The sequence below is a fragment of the Ursus maritimus genome, unplaced genomic scaffold, assembly GCF_017311325.1.
Source record: "Ursus maritimus isolate PB19 unplaced genomic scaffold, ASM1731132v1 scaffold_23, whole genome shotgun sequence".
Taxonomy (NCBI): Eukaryota; Metazoa; Chordata; class Mammalia; order Carnivora; family Ursidae; genus Ursus; species Ursus maritimus.
The window spans coordinates 41,618,451-41,632,786 of record NW_024424786.1 but is presented as its reverse complement, the minus strand read 5'-3'; the positions used below and the strand labels follow the sequence as shown (position 1 = coordinate 41,632,786).

Here is a 14,336-nt window from a genome sequence, read left to right as displayed (position 1 = left end):
CTGAGTCCCCGTGCGATCTGTTATGCTTGCGGCTTTGGAAGACACGTGCTACTCGGGTGAATGAATCGCACGTCCCCACCCCCGCCGACAGCCAATCACAGCGCGTCGGAGCCCGGTTACTTCCGCCTATTGCGGGTGGAGGCCCTGGCGGTGCGGCCCACGTGGGGCTCTAAAGACAAGGGAGTAGGCGGCGGCGCGCCAGGGGCGGGCTCTCCCAGATTCCTCACCAATCCAGGGACCCGCCAGCGACGCGAGGGGCGGGGCTGACGTGGGGCGCCAAGGCTTAAACGTGACGGGTAGGCGGGGGGTAGGGAGGAGTCCTGAGCCTGGGAGCGGTGAGTGACGGGAGTCACTGCCCAATAACAGAAGGGGATGGGCTGCCTGAGCCAATAAGAAGTCTGTAAGGCGGGGCCTGGACTGCAGCAAGTTCGGTTGCGCGGAGACCGCAGCTGTTCCCTGTCAGTGGAGGCAGCGGCGGTAGAGACGGTGGCGACGACTTGCGGCTGAGGCGAGGAGGTGAGTGCCGGCGGCGCTGCGCACCTTCCTCTACTCGCGGCGGGTCGGAGCAGGTGGGCGTGCGCCAGCGCCGCCGCGGGGGACGCTTATGTAAGGGTCGTGCGCGCCAAGGCGGTGCGGGCTCCACGAGTGACGGCTGGAGGAGACGGCGGCAGGCGGTGCGAGACGCGACGTGCGCCGCCCCTCCCCTCCCCCTCCCGCGGGACTGGCCGGCCGGCCCGCGCGGGCCCGCCCCCGCCCTCCTCCCCCGCGCGCGCACGCGCTCCGGGGAACCACTCCCGGGCCCCCTCGCCCGGACCCGGCCCGCCTCCCCGCTGGGCTTCGTCCGCCCCGAGTCCCTGGCGGCGGCCTTATTCCTGCCCTCGGGCCCATTTTGCAGATGGAGAAACTGACGCACCGAACCCCCAAATGCCTCGGGCGAGGTCCGTGAGGGCTCGAACCCAAGTCTGTCAGAAGAGGGAGCCCAGGCTTTCCCCAGCGTACTGGAAGTTGTTCAGCCCTGAAGAAAGCCGCGGCGTGCAAGGCGAGGGTTTTCCGTGTTCCAAGTGCCTGCACTCCGCCTGCTGTGGGGATTCTCGTAGTAACCTGTCGAGCGTTCTTGGTTCCACTTGGTTTCGGAGGCGAAGCAGTGGTTCGCCGGCGGCTGCTCAGTGAGGAGGAGGTGGGGCTGGACTCAGCCCGTTATTCTCGGGCTTGAAGCGGTTTACAAAGTGCACTGGCCCGGGGCGATGAGGAGCAGCGGGCGGTCCTGGAAGTGCCTTTCTGGGCACGGAATCGGGCGCCCTGGCTTTGAGGACCTGCCATGGCAGGTTCTTTCCAGCGGGACTTGTTTTCTGTACTTTTGAGTGAGTTGTTTCACATCTGGTGAGCTCTTTCCTCATCGCACAAATGCTGGGGTTAGGCCAAGGTTCCTGGCAGCTTTGAAACTCTTAAAACATTGAAACGTTCGTTTTGTGAAAGAGAATAGGCCGGGCTCGTTGTTCCCATTCTGCAGCTGAGAAAGCTGAGGCTCCAAGAGGTGCCGGTGTTTGCCAGATCACAATTTTAACTTCCAGTTTCTTGACCAAGAAGTCTTTGCCTTCCCTCCTGCCAACGGCCCTGTTTCCCCATGCCACCCTTCCCCTGACTGTGAGGCAGACACTTCTGGTGGGGGTGGATGTGCTCGGCGTTTGTAGTTAACTTTCAGTGACAGCTTTTCTGTTTGCCCGTTCCTGATCCTAGTTCTGGAACTCTGCATCACATTTTTTCAAACACCTACCATGTTGGGAGCCCTAGACTGGGCGTTGAGAGAAGACTTGGGAGGTGAGGTTAATCCCTGCCCTAGGACTGCTGGCAAACTTGGGAGAGAAAAAGAAACAGAATCTAACCAGTGAGCCAGCTTGCCACAGATGTTTGTGGAGAGCGCAATGTGGGCGGGGTATGGCATCTAGGAGGCCTCTAAGAAGTTCAGTAAAGGCCCACAAATCCGGGCAAACCATACAGCAAGGCCCACAAATCCGGGCAAACCACACGGCAAGGCCAGGGAAAGGAGAAAGGGTGGGACTGGGGCAGGCTTTTTGGAGAAGGTGAGTGGTGAGTCTCCTTCAGTTCCACTGGGGCCTGCAGTGAAGAAGCAGTGATTGGGTTTGAGCAGTCTAGGTTTTATTATGGAGGAGAGGCGAGTTTTAAGCAACTAAAACCTGCAAGAGAAAGGCTGAGGAAGGTGGGAGGAGAAGGTGGGGGAAGTAGCACTTCCCAGTTGAGTAGAAGTTTGGTTGGGCACTCTGAAGAGGCCTCTCCAGGAGATGTAACAAGGCGAGGGCACTTGCTAAGGTGCAGAAAAGTCAGAAGTGAGATTGGATTCCACAGGTGCCACTGGGCTTGGTGGGGCTCTGAGGGCCCAACAGCAGGCCTGAGCTACAGGTTGTGTCTGTGTTCTAGTGAGCAACTTGTGAGCAAGCATCCTGTGTTTCTTAGTGGCTGCCCTGCCCTGCTGGAAGGGGCTTTGTTCACGATAGTTCCTCAATATCTGTTTGTTGAATTGAATTCGGTTGCCAGCCAGAGTTTCCACAATTTGTCCCAAAGTCTGCTCTGTGCCTTATTTCCTGTTACCTCTCCCAAAGCCTGCCCCGGCCCGATGGACCCTCTCTGTGCCAGGTCCCCCTTCAGGATCACCTTTCAGGGTGGTTGGCCCTGGTGGCTATAGCCTCTCGGATCCCTGCTGCCTTTGGTATACCAATACAGGCCACCTGCCCTATTTCTGCCCTGCTCCTTGCTTTCTCCTTGTTTCACTTCTGGCACCCAGTACCCCAGGTGCCATGCCAGGTGCCAGTCCTCCCAACACTGCTCACAGAGGCCCTGGGGCCATGGCAGGGTAGAGCTCAGACCCCGGTCATTCCAGGTTGCAGTTCTCTGTGTCCCTCTGCCCTGTGACCTGTCAGTGCTGTTGACAAATGTTTCAGGTGAATTACTGGAAATGTCTCAAATTGGAAACCAGTGAGGAAGGAAGGGCGGAAGTTGGGGAACCAGGAAAGGAGTCCCGTTTAGGAGCCGCGTGGATGACTGTCATAGGGCAATGAATCTGGGAGGAAGGCCTGGGCAGGCCCCAGACCATGCAGATCCGTCACTAGCACTCTTCCACATGAGCTGGATGCCTCACTTGAGTAGACATTTTCCTTGAGGATTAGGGTGGGCCTTCTCATTGGCTGCCTCCCAACAGCATCTGACCCTCTTCTGAATGGGCCCTGACTCCTCATATCCAGAGACTGTGTCTGTTCAGGGGCTAGTTTCTTACCAGAGACCTCCTTTGTAGAAGTGGGCCATTTTGCCTGCTTACTCTGAAACCTCATCCGGGCCTGACTGACCATCCCTTGGTCTCTGTCCTTGCTGCTTCCAGTCTCAGTTGTGGACACGTTGCCGAACTGCCAAAGGAGTAGGGCGCCGTAGTGGAGAGTGGGAAATGGTGGAAAGAAGAACAATTTCCTCTTTCCTACTGAACGAAAAGATGTGAGGCCATCTGTTGGGCTATTTCTTCCATTTGACACCACAGGTACTTGTTTCTGCCCTCAGCCCTCGTCTGAGACTGCTTGGCATCATCCCAGACTTGCTTTTTAGTGTCGTCCCCCCCCCCCCGCCCCGCCCACCCCGGTGTTGTTCCTTGGTGACCTTGTTTTTTGCAGGACCTTTCCTCTTACCTTGTCCTATTAAAGTGAAATTATTCTTCAAGACTCAGGCTTTCTGCAGTATGAAGTCTTGCCAGTCTTTTTGGTTGGATGTGGGCTCTCTCATTTAATAATAATAATGATAACTAATGATTTATTGTTATTAACAATAAAAGCCAACCTGTATTGCACTCTTACTGTAACTGTAGGGTGGCAGGGGGCCTTGCTAACCCCACCACATGTATTAACTTACTTGTCATGACAGCAGCCCTACGACAGAGATACTCTTAGGCCCTCATTTACAGGTCCACCCCAGGCTACCAGGCTCGGAGACCCTGCTTGGTTCCCTCTCATGTATTATTCCATTTTCATCCTCTGTTAGCTAACCCTCAACTACTTGCTCTTGGGCTTTTTGGGGACAGAGCCTGTGCCTTCTGGCATGGCTGCCTCATGCAAGGTATGTGCTTGATAAATATTTTATTGAATTGAATGCCCCAAAGATTTATTTCTAGCCTTGACATAATCTGTCAAGGCAACTGATCTTCTTAGAACATGGATTCATCCATTCAGTGGCTTGCTGGCCTGTGTCTCCATTTTGCTCTTTACTGACCAATGCCTAGAGCTGACTGACAGGTGTGACCTTTCAAAAACAAGTGGTCATGGTGTGCCTGGGTGGCTCAGTCAGTTAAGCGTCTGACTTTAGACCAGTCATGATCTCGGGGTCCTGGGATTGGCCCCTTGTCAGGCTCCACGCTCAGTGGGGAGTCTGCTTCTCCTTTTCCCTCTGTCCCCCCACTCCTGCTTACTGTCTCTCAATTAATTAATCTTTAAAAACAAACTCAAGTGGTCTGTAAAACTCTAAAAAATGATGGGCTTCCATGGGTCTAAACAAGGGCTGTCCTCTCCTATGTGTATGTGTTACCTCTGCAGGAAAAGATCTGAGGAAATAGGGAAATAGGAGACATATCAACTGTCAGGTCACATAAGACAGTTCTTAATTAGTGTCAAGTTGCTTAGTGAGATAGGAACCAGGCTCAGAGAGTCCAAAGGGGAGGTAGCTCCTAAAGGATTAGAGACCGCTGTGGCGAGAAGGTGGGCCTGGGGCTGGATGGAGGTGGGCAGGAAGAGAAAACATTTCAGATAAAACAATAACAGTTTCTAGAACTTCTTGTTCTTGTGTAGTGGGTGCCAGAAAACGGTTTTACTTTAATGCTCCTTACTAAGCATGGTGGCTAATGTCTGACAGCGTCCTTTGTACCAGGCTTGGTGCCAGTGCTTTGTGTGTGTTACCTCACTGGGAACTCTATGAGCTGGATGCTGTTGTTATTCCCATTTCACAGATGAGGAAACAGGCTTTGAGTGGTTATGGGAATGGGCGGCCGAGCTGCAAGGGTGGGGCCCAGACAGTTGGACAAGAGCCAGGGTGGTCTCAGCCCTGTGCTGTCCGGGTCCCCCTCCACCCCACCCCCCCGCCGCCATCCCAAGTCCCTAAGATGGAAGCAGAGTAACAGTTCTCTGGGTTCTAAACCTGTGTTCTTGCCACTCCTAGGTTCTCTGGGGGAATGCCTGGAGAAATGAGGATAACACTTCTTTTTTCCTTTACTTTAGATAGCTGCTGCCTTCTGAGAGCTGACAGAATACTGAGGGTAAGTCTGTGCCTGATTCCAGGTTGGTGGGATGCATGTGGTTCCTCTTTGTGAGCAGGTGTGGGTGTTAGCAGTCCTGGCATGTCAGTCATCAAGTTCAGTAAATAAAAAAGGCCAAGCTCTGAGTTTTGGTAAATACAAGCAGTCCTTGTCTGTTCCTGATTTCTCTTGGTTTACACAGAAAAGTGACATCTGGCTCTCTGCTGGCCCCAGTTGGTAGCCAGCAGCCTCGGCAGGAGGCCTGACTTCTGGAAGGGTGTGGCTTGGGAAGCTGGTCAAGGGGAGGGACCCGAGGCTTCTCCGGACCACAAGAAGCCTGTCCAGGGCTGGGCAGCCTCTGGGAAGACCCCTTGAGTTAATGGGTAGAACAGGCAGCTGGGTAGTGGGGGACCCAGGGAAGTGTGAAGCTGGACGTGGGAGGTGGCTCTGTCAGCTGGCTGTAAAAACACTTGACCTGTGTTTCCAGACAGGGACACCCAGTCTTGGGGAGTCCCAGTGATAAGGGGGTAAAGGGGTGAGCAGGACCTTCTTTGCCCACATAGTGCTCAGGCAGCGCTGTCCCATGTAACCAGCTGCTTTTCTCACACTGGTTTCTCCCTATGCACCGATCCGCGTGCATCTCGGCAGCCTAATGCCAAGGCCCTCTGGGCTGGAGGCTACCTGATGACCCAGTCCTATCTCCCGCTGCTAGTCCAACACAAACGTCCTAGCCCAGCATGATCCTAGCTCTCTGTCGAGTGTTCCCCCTGTATTTCAGACACTGATGACGTTGGTCTTCCCACATCCAGAGGCAGGCCAGTTGTTACCCTCGTTTCATAGCCAGGTGCCCTGGGGGCTTTGTGGCTCAGGGACAGCTTTCCCCAGAGCTCATGTTCTGTGCTCAGAGTCGAGATTCCTTTGTGTTGGGATTTTTCTTGGGTTTCTTCCCATTGTGTGGGGATTTTTCTCAGGTGAACCTTCATGACCCAGGAGTTGTTCTGCTCTCTGAGATGTCCCCACAGCCCTCTGTAGTCCTAGGTCTTGGACCAGCAGTGGCCATTTTCTACTTTAGGATTGTGTTTGCTTTGAAAAGCAGGTGGAGTGGGGTGCCTGGCTGGCTCAGTTGGTAGAGCATGTGACTCTTGGTATCAGGGTTGTGATTCAAGCCCCACATTGGGCGTGGAGGCTACTTAAAAAAAGTTTTTTTTCATCACATAAAGGTAGGTGTGGAGTAAAGGGTACGGATTTTTGATGGACTCTACCCTCCACAAAGGTTCCACTGCCCTGTTCTCTCTGCTTGCTCTCATTTTGCTGTTCTTGGTTGATAGAGCTGAATGTTACTGCTCTTACCTGCATCCCTATGAGGAGAGGTGGAGAGTTGGGTGAAGGCCCAAACCACCTATCTTACTGAGCTGAGAAATTGGGGCCCAGAGAAGGCTGATTAGCAGGATCCAAGATTCTGACCTTCCCCTCTGCTTTTTTTAAGAGTGCCCTCTTTTCTTGTATGTTTTCCCCCAGATCTGTCAGTAGCAAGGGAAAATTAGTTGGCAAGAAGGGCTGCCTTTTACCATGTCATCTAATTTGTTAGGGCTTGTCTGGCGCTTCTTCCCTAAGTCCCGGCTGAGTCCTCAGAGTTTTCCTTAGTTACTGGAACTAAGACTGCCATAGAAGGTCCCTGCCCTCCTCCTCTGTTGTCTCCTTGGTGATCCTGGAGGGAGGGGAATGCAGGGTGTTGTTGTTGTTGTTGTTTCTTAAGTAGTATACCAGAGGTGTAACCGAGGTTATCCCAGCACCCCCTCATCGCTGCCGTCCAGTAGCTCCTTATCCTTATTTGCCTGCAGGCCAGAGAAGGGGGGGGTCGGATAGCCAAGACTGCTCTAAGTCCGTTTCCACCAGCTGTGTGCGGAATGGGGCCCGACTCCACATGTGGCAGCTCCCTTCCCCACAGACATCCATCCCTGGCTGAGGCCTTAGGGAAAATTCCGTGGTCTGTCTGTGCTGAGTCATGCTTAGTCTCCAGGATATGCGTAGCACCTTTTGCATGTCTGTCACTGGTCAGCCAGGGGTCTGGGAACAGCTGCAGTTACTCCAGAGTGATACCATGCTGCTAATTTGTCATATTTGCGCATCACTGTATGCTTCTCCGAGTGCTTTTACTAATGTGCTGTTTATCAGTATGAAATTTATTAATATGAAATCATTAATAATAAATGTATTGTTTATTCTGAATTTCTCTCTTGTGGATGAGGAAACTGAAGTTCAGAGAGACTAAGTGACCTGGTGAGTTTCAGGTAACTGGAATGTCCGGGTGAAGTTTTTGATGCAGCACCCCTCTCCTACCCCTGGGCTTTTGTGTAACGCAAAGATAATTTGGAAGTTACTTTGATTGAAAAAAAAAATTGATTTTCAGTTTCTTAAGATCCCAAACTCAAAATCAACTTCTTCCTTTAAGGGCTAGTCTTCTTGTTATTTATTTTATTATTTATTTATTTATTTATTTATTTATTATTTTTTATTTTTTATTTTTTTTAGATTTTATTTATTTATTCGACAGAGATAGAGACAGCCAGCGAGAGAGGGAACACAAGCAGGGGAGTGGGAGAGGAAGAAGCAGGCTCATAGCGGAGGAGCCTGATGTGGGGCTCGATCCCATAACACCAGGATCACGCCCTGAGCCGAAGGCAGACGCTTAACCACTGTGCCACCCAGGCGCCCCTATTTTTTATTTATTTTTAATAGCTTATTTAACTAATCTCCATACTGAATATGCAGCTCGAACCCACAACTCCGAAATTAAGTGCCATGAGCTCTTCCAGCCAGCCGGGTTCCCCAAAGGCTAGTCTTTTATTTTTATTTTTATTTTTATTTATTTATGTATAGAGAGGGAGAGGGTGGGAAGGGGCAGAGGGAGAGGGAGAGAGAGAATTTTAAGCAGGCTCCCTGCCCATCCTGAGCCGACATGGGGCTCGATCTCACAACCCTGAGATCATGACCTGAGCAGAAATCAAGAGTCAGATGCTTAACCAACTGAGCCAGCCAGATGCCTCCAGTCTTTTAAATTGCGCTTTTAAGGAAAGCCTGTAGATCTCTCTGTTCTATTTATGATTCTAGAAAATTTTAACAGTTTGAAGGGACCTTTTGATGAATACTTGATTCCATTTGCAAACTTAACTCATTTGAAAATTTTAAATTGAGTTTGTAAATTACATTCAACTTTCTTTAATTATTTTAACACTTCTAATTGCCTAACAAACATCCCTAATGCTTAAATAATTCCTGTAAATCTAATAAATTAAGCTGAGTGTTAAATTTTCCTAAACATTCTTATACTGTTTTATGTTTTACCATTTTAAAGCTATTCTACTCACTTTATTGAGGTATTTTTAACATAATAAATTGTGCATCTTTAGTGTACAATGTATAAGTTTCCACATGTCTATCCTCTTGTGAAACCTTTTTTTTATTACAGTCATTTAGCCAGCATATAGTACATCATAAGTTTTTGATGTGTTCAGTGATTCATTAGTTGCGAACTCTTGTGAAACCTTAACCACAGTTAAGATAGTGAACACATCCATCGCCTCCGAAAGTGTCCTCATGCCTGTTGGTAGTCCCTCCCTCCCACCCTCTCTGCTTCCCCCATCCCCAAGTAACCACTGAATTGCTTTCTGTTACTGTAGATAAGTTTGCATTTTTTGGAATTTTACGTACGTGAAATCATAGAGTATGTATCCTTTTTCATTTGGCTTCTTCCACTCAGCATAATTATTTTGGGATTTGTCTATGTTGTTGGATCCGTCAGTAGTTCTTTTCCCTTTTGCTTCAGGGTGGTATTCCATTATGTGGCTCCTCCACAGTTTGTTTATTAATTCACCTGTTGTTGGTCATTTCAGTTGTTTCCAGTTTTTGGTCGTTCTTAATAAATCTGCTATGAATGTTTGTGTGTAAGTCTTTGTGTGGACATATATTTCCTTTTCTCGTGGGCAAATGTGTAGGAGTGGAGTGCCTAGAGCATATGGTAGGTGTATATGTAACTTGAACTTGCCCAACCTTCTTCCAAAGTGGCTGTACCATCTTACATTCCCACTGGCAGCATATGAGAGCTCCAGTCTCTCCACATCCTCACTGACACTGGATATGGTCAGTCTTTTAAATTTGAGCTATTCTAAAAGATGTGTGTTGGTGTCTTGTGGTTTCAATGTGAATTTCCTTGGTTACTAATGATGTTGAGCATCTTTGAGCTTATTCGTCATCTGCCATACTAATATTAAACTTAATAAAATTCCTACTTAAAATCATGTTTGAAGTAATTACTCAGTTACATGTTTTAATTGGAATTTTGAGACTGACTTGTTATTCTGAACAGACCGAATTCCCTTGAATTAAAGTAAATAAAATAACAGATACACACAGATTTCTTAACTCAAAATTATAAATACTATAGGTTTTATTTTCTTGGGCATATTTATTCTTAATGCTTTAACTTCCTGGAATTAAAGAATCTTACCTAACAAAGAAATAATGCTGTTTTCAAACTTTACTAAATTATTTTCCTAAGCAACTTCAGGAGTTTCTTTCTCCACTAGATGACATTTCTTTATAATTCAGGAGATTCCTGGCCAGGATGAAACTAGGTCTTTTCCTTTGAGTCCAACTGCTAGGCAGAGTCCTGATTCATTGCCATTTTGCCCCCAAGTGGAGATAGGCTCCCAGCCCATATGCCCCAGATTGAAACATCACATTGCCTAATCTTCTTCCCATGGAACTCTGCACTTTTCCACCCAGGCTGCCATACTGTGTGACTGGATCACTAGATTCGATTAACCTATTTAAGGCTTTATTTCTCATGCACTATGGCCACAAAATAGGTGGAATTAAAGTACAGACTGGGTGGAATTGAGATTCTGTTTATCTTCCAAGGCTTTGTCTGACCAAGGACTAGCTGTAAATTCAGGCTAGTGACCCAGCAGTTGTAGAATTGGGAGTCCCAGTCTTCTGGGTCTGGCATTCTTTCCCCCACCCCTGCCATTTCTTACATCTTCTCAAATGAAGAGAAAAGGAGTCTGGTACTTCAGAGTAATGGTGGTTTCTGTTCAGGCTTGGTTACCAAGAAATCCTGGCATCAGGGCGCCTGGGTAGCACAGTCGTTAAAGCGTCTGCCTTCGGCTCAGGGCGTGATCCCGGCGTTCCGGGATTGAGTCCCACATCGGGCTCCTCCGCTGTGAGCCTGCTTCTTCCTCTCCCACTCCCCCTGCTGTGTTCCCTCTCTCTCTGGCTGTCTCTCTGTCACATAAATAAATAAAATCTTTAAAAAAAAAAAAAAGAAAAGAAAAATCCTGGCATCAAGAACCCATGCCTCCCTTTTCCTTCTCTTCAGTTCAGCTTCCTGGAAATATTGTTGAGAACCCTGTCTTCTCCCTGACCTTGCAGTAGAGAGCTACCAGTCTCTTTGGAGGGACCATTACCATCAAATTCCTTTTATAGATTTGATGTTAGATGATAAATGGATGTGGACTTGCATTCCCATCCTGGTCACTGGGTGTGGCCTCAGGAAACTTGTGGGTGGTTAGTGGGATCTGGTTGAAAGTTATTAATGTGGCCTGACCTCTCCCATGATGGCTGATGCTGATGTCACCCCATGTGTGTAAGAGTGAAAGTGTGGAGTTCCAAGAAAATGACATTTAAGTGGCGGACTGCTTAGATTCCTGCTCTGCAGTTTGAAATACAGTCTCTATTTAGCTTTGGCTCTGAGTTTCCCCTTCAGGTGGTGAAGCATCACTGTGTGATAATGAAGAGCATATGGGAGTATACTGATGATGGCAGTGCCATCGCTGAGTTAACAGAATCTCTGTTCAGAGAGAGAGAGGAAGATGTACTCCACCACAGGGCAGGGTATTAAATGTCAGGGGAGATAGAGAAGATCACACCTAAAACTTAAAGTAAATAAATAAGTAGAGCATTTGATACAGCAATGTCAGTTCTAGAAATGTAACCTAAGGTATAATGGGGCAAGCATACAAACTGGGCTGTTCAGATTAGAACTTTTATAGCAGAGGGGCGCCTGGGTGGCACAGCGGTTAAGCGTCTGCCTTCAGCTCAGGGCATGATCCCGGCGTTCTGGGATCAAGCCCCACATCAGGCTCCTCCGCTATGAGCCTGCTTCTTCCTCTCCCACTCCCCCTGCTTGTGTTCCCTCTCTCGCTGGCTGTCTCTATCTCTGTCAAATAAATAAATAAAATCTTTAAAAAAAAAAAAAAAAAGAACTTTTATAGCAGAAAATGGGAAATCGGGGCACCGGGTTGGCTTAGTCAGTGGAACGTGTGACTCTTGATCTCAGGGTTGTGAGTTCAAGCCCCACGTTGGGTGTAGAGATTACTTAAAAATAGTCTTAAAAAAGGAAAAAAAAAGAAAATGGGAAACCACCAAAATGTACATAAAAAAGTATTGCTACAAGTACAGTCTGTTCAGAATCATACAATGCAGCTTTAAAAATAGCCCTTGTACCCTAATGAAACTGTTGCTCTAAATTTATTACCCTAGAACAGGATGCTTTTACTTGCGAAAGGTATATTATAAAACAGAACGTGTGGCATCTCCTTTTTGGTTATTTTGGAATGCTATACCAAAATTTTTTTTCCTGGATGCTTGAATTATAAAATTATGTGTTTAAAATTTTTTTGTTTTGCGGTGTCTTTTAATTTTGAATAATCAGCTTTAAAAAAAATAGAGAAGGGTGCAATTTATAATAATACTATGTGGGACTTAAGATCAGGGACAGGGCTTTAACTATCAGAATTCCTCCCTTTTGGACGCCTGGATGGCTCAGTCAGTTAAGCATCTGCCTTCAGCTCAGGTCGTGATCCTAGGGTTCTGGGATGGAGTTCCACATCAGGCTCCTTGCTCAGCGGGGAGCCTGCTTTTCTCCCTGTCTGCCTCTCCCCCTGCTTGTGTGCTCTCTCTCTGACAAATAAATAAGATATTAAAAAAAAAAAAAAAGAATTCCTCTCTTTTACTCCTGTTCTCCAACGGATTGTTTTGGGGGGATGAAAACCTCTTTCTAAATGCCATACAAGATATAGATTCCTGGGGAGTATTGGAATAAAGACTTCTTAAAAGATGCTCCTCCCTAAAGAAATGAAAAAACTGGCAAAAATTGTCAAAATCATCTTTTTCAGAACTCTGGAAATTAATGGCTTGCAGCAACCCAAGGAACATTTACTCAAGAGAAATGGCCGAATCTTAGTTTCAACAGAAATTTTGAGTCATGTAAAGAAACAAGAAAGCACACATACACAGGAAGAGCTGCCAATGGAAACTATCCCTAAGGAAGCTCATTTGTTGGACTTTTATAAAGACTTTAAATCAGCTGTGGTGAAACACGTTTAAAGAACTAAACTATGAGAACAGTGCCTCGCCAAATAGAAATGATAGGGGAAAAAAGGACCAAAAAGAAGTTCAGAAGTTGAAAAATTTACAACAGCCAAAATGAAAAAGTCACTAGATGGGGTTAATAGCAGCATAAAGCAGGCAGAAGAAGGAATCCATGAACTTGAAGATGGGTCAATTGAGATTATCCAGTCAGAGGAACAGAAGGGAGCAAGAATGAAGGAAAACGAACAGGCCTCAGATGCCTGAAGAACACCATCAAACTTACCAACATTATTACACAACAAAAATTCTGCAGTAAATTTGGAGATCTAATTGGCTTTATTAAATGATTCATGAATCAGGTAGTATCCCATCTAGCAAGTAGAGAGGTCTGGGGAGTGGTACCAGGTATTTAAAGGAAGGTATTTATAGGAGAGAGGGTGAGGGGAAGGAGTTACTAGCAGAAGAAAAGAAGAGATTGTTCCAGATCAGTCACCTTCCCTCAGGGGGAGCAGCAGGAGGTCTTATTAGGTGGAATACCTTATCTTTCTCTGGGAGGTGGAAAGGCCCCTGGGACAGATTACCTCTTTTGTGCTGACCAGAAAATTCCAGATTGATTGGTTTAAGATTCCATTCCTAGAGACGTTGAAATGCAATTAAGTCTTCGTTTGCTCGTGGTGTCTCTCGTGGGCAAGTGACTCCACTTTGAGCCTGTGACTTGGCTTTGCTTTTCTTTTTTCTTCTCCTTTCTTTCTTCTTTTTTTAATGTGAGCTCTAGGTCTAATGTTGGGCTTGAACTCACAGCCTCAAGATCAAGAATGGCATGTTGTACTGACTATGCCAGCCAGGCCCCCTGTGACTTTCTTGTAAACAATGTGTGCATATGGGAGTCCTAGCAGGAGAGGATGGAGAGAAAGGAGCAGAATGAATATTTGAAAACATAATGGCCAAATACTTCCTAAATTTGATGAAAAGAATTTATGTGCCCAGAAAGCTCCAGGAACTCCAAGTAGGAAAACTCAGAGCCACACCTAGGCATCACATACAGAATCTTGAAAGCAGCGCCTAAGCAACTCCACAAACTAGGGATCTTTGATAAGATTAAGAGCTCATTTCTCTCTGCAGACCACAGGAGCCAGAGGCAGTGGGCTGAACACAGATGCTGAATGAGGCCGACTTTCAATGTATTTGACCTTTGAGTCTGAGATAGCTCGGACGTCTTCTATCTTCCCAGACAACACTTCACTTTAGTCCCTAAATAACAATTGAGGTCTTTGCACCCTTGATCTGCAGGAAGTCTGTCTTTTACCAAGTTCCCCTCCCCAAGTATTTCTAGAAGTGCCTAAGAAATGCTTATTCTATGTTCTACCAAGCCGAGAACGTAATGGGCCCCCCAAAATACTTGTTAAGTGAATGAAATCTGCCTGGGTTGCTTATTTTTTGGCCAGCTGTCAATGCACTCTTGTGCATGTCGCCTCGTCTCCCTGTCTCAGGGTTATTGCCTCTCTCCTCGTACCATTTTGCCTGAAAGATGCAGACGTACCAGTTTAATAAGTTCTCAAAATACGGCTTTGAAAAATATTACTGGACATTTTGCAAAATTTTACTGACTGCTTGGGAAATAGCAGAATGGAATTACAAGACAGGAAAGTTTTGCCTCAAAAGTAGAACAGCTGCTATAACCTAA

The 14,336-nt window shown here is 47.3% G+C and overlaps 1 protein-coding gene across 3 annotated transcripts in view; it reads left to right on the top strand.

Moving 5' to 3' along the window:
• The first annotated feature begins 5,286 nt into the window (after positions 1–5,286).
• Positions 5,287–14,336, top strand: part of PC (pyruvate carboxylase) — an 89,357-nt gene continuing 80,307 nt past the window's right edge. For all 3 annotated transcript variants that reach the window (XM_040639477.1, XM_040639475.1, XM_008709065.2), the window contains exon 1: positions 5,287–5,302. The gene's annotated coding sequence lies outside the window, so the exon portion shown is untranslated. The remainder of the gene's footprint in view (positions 5,303–14,336) is intronic.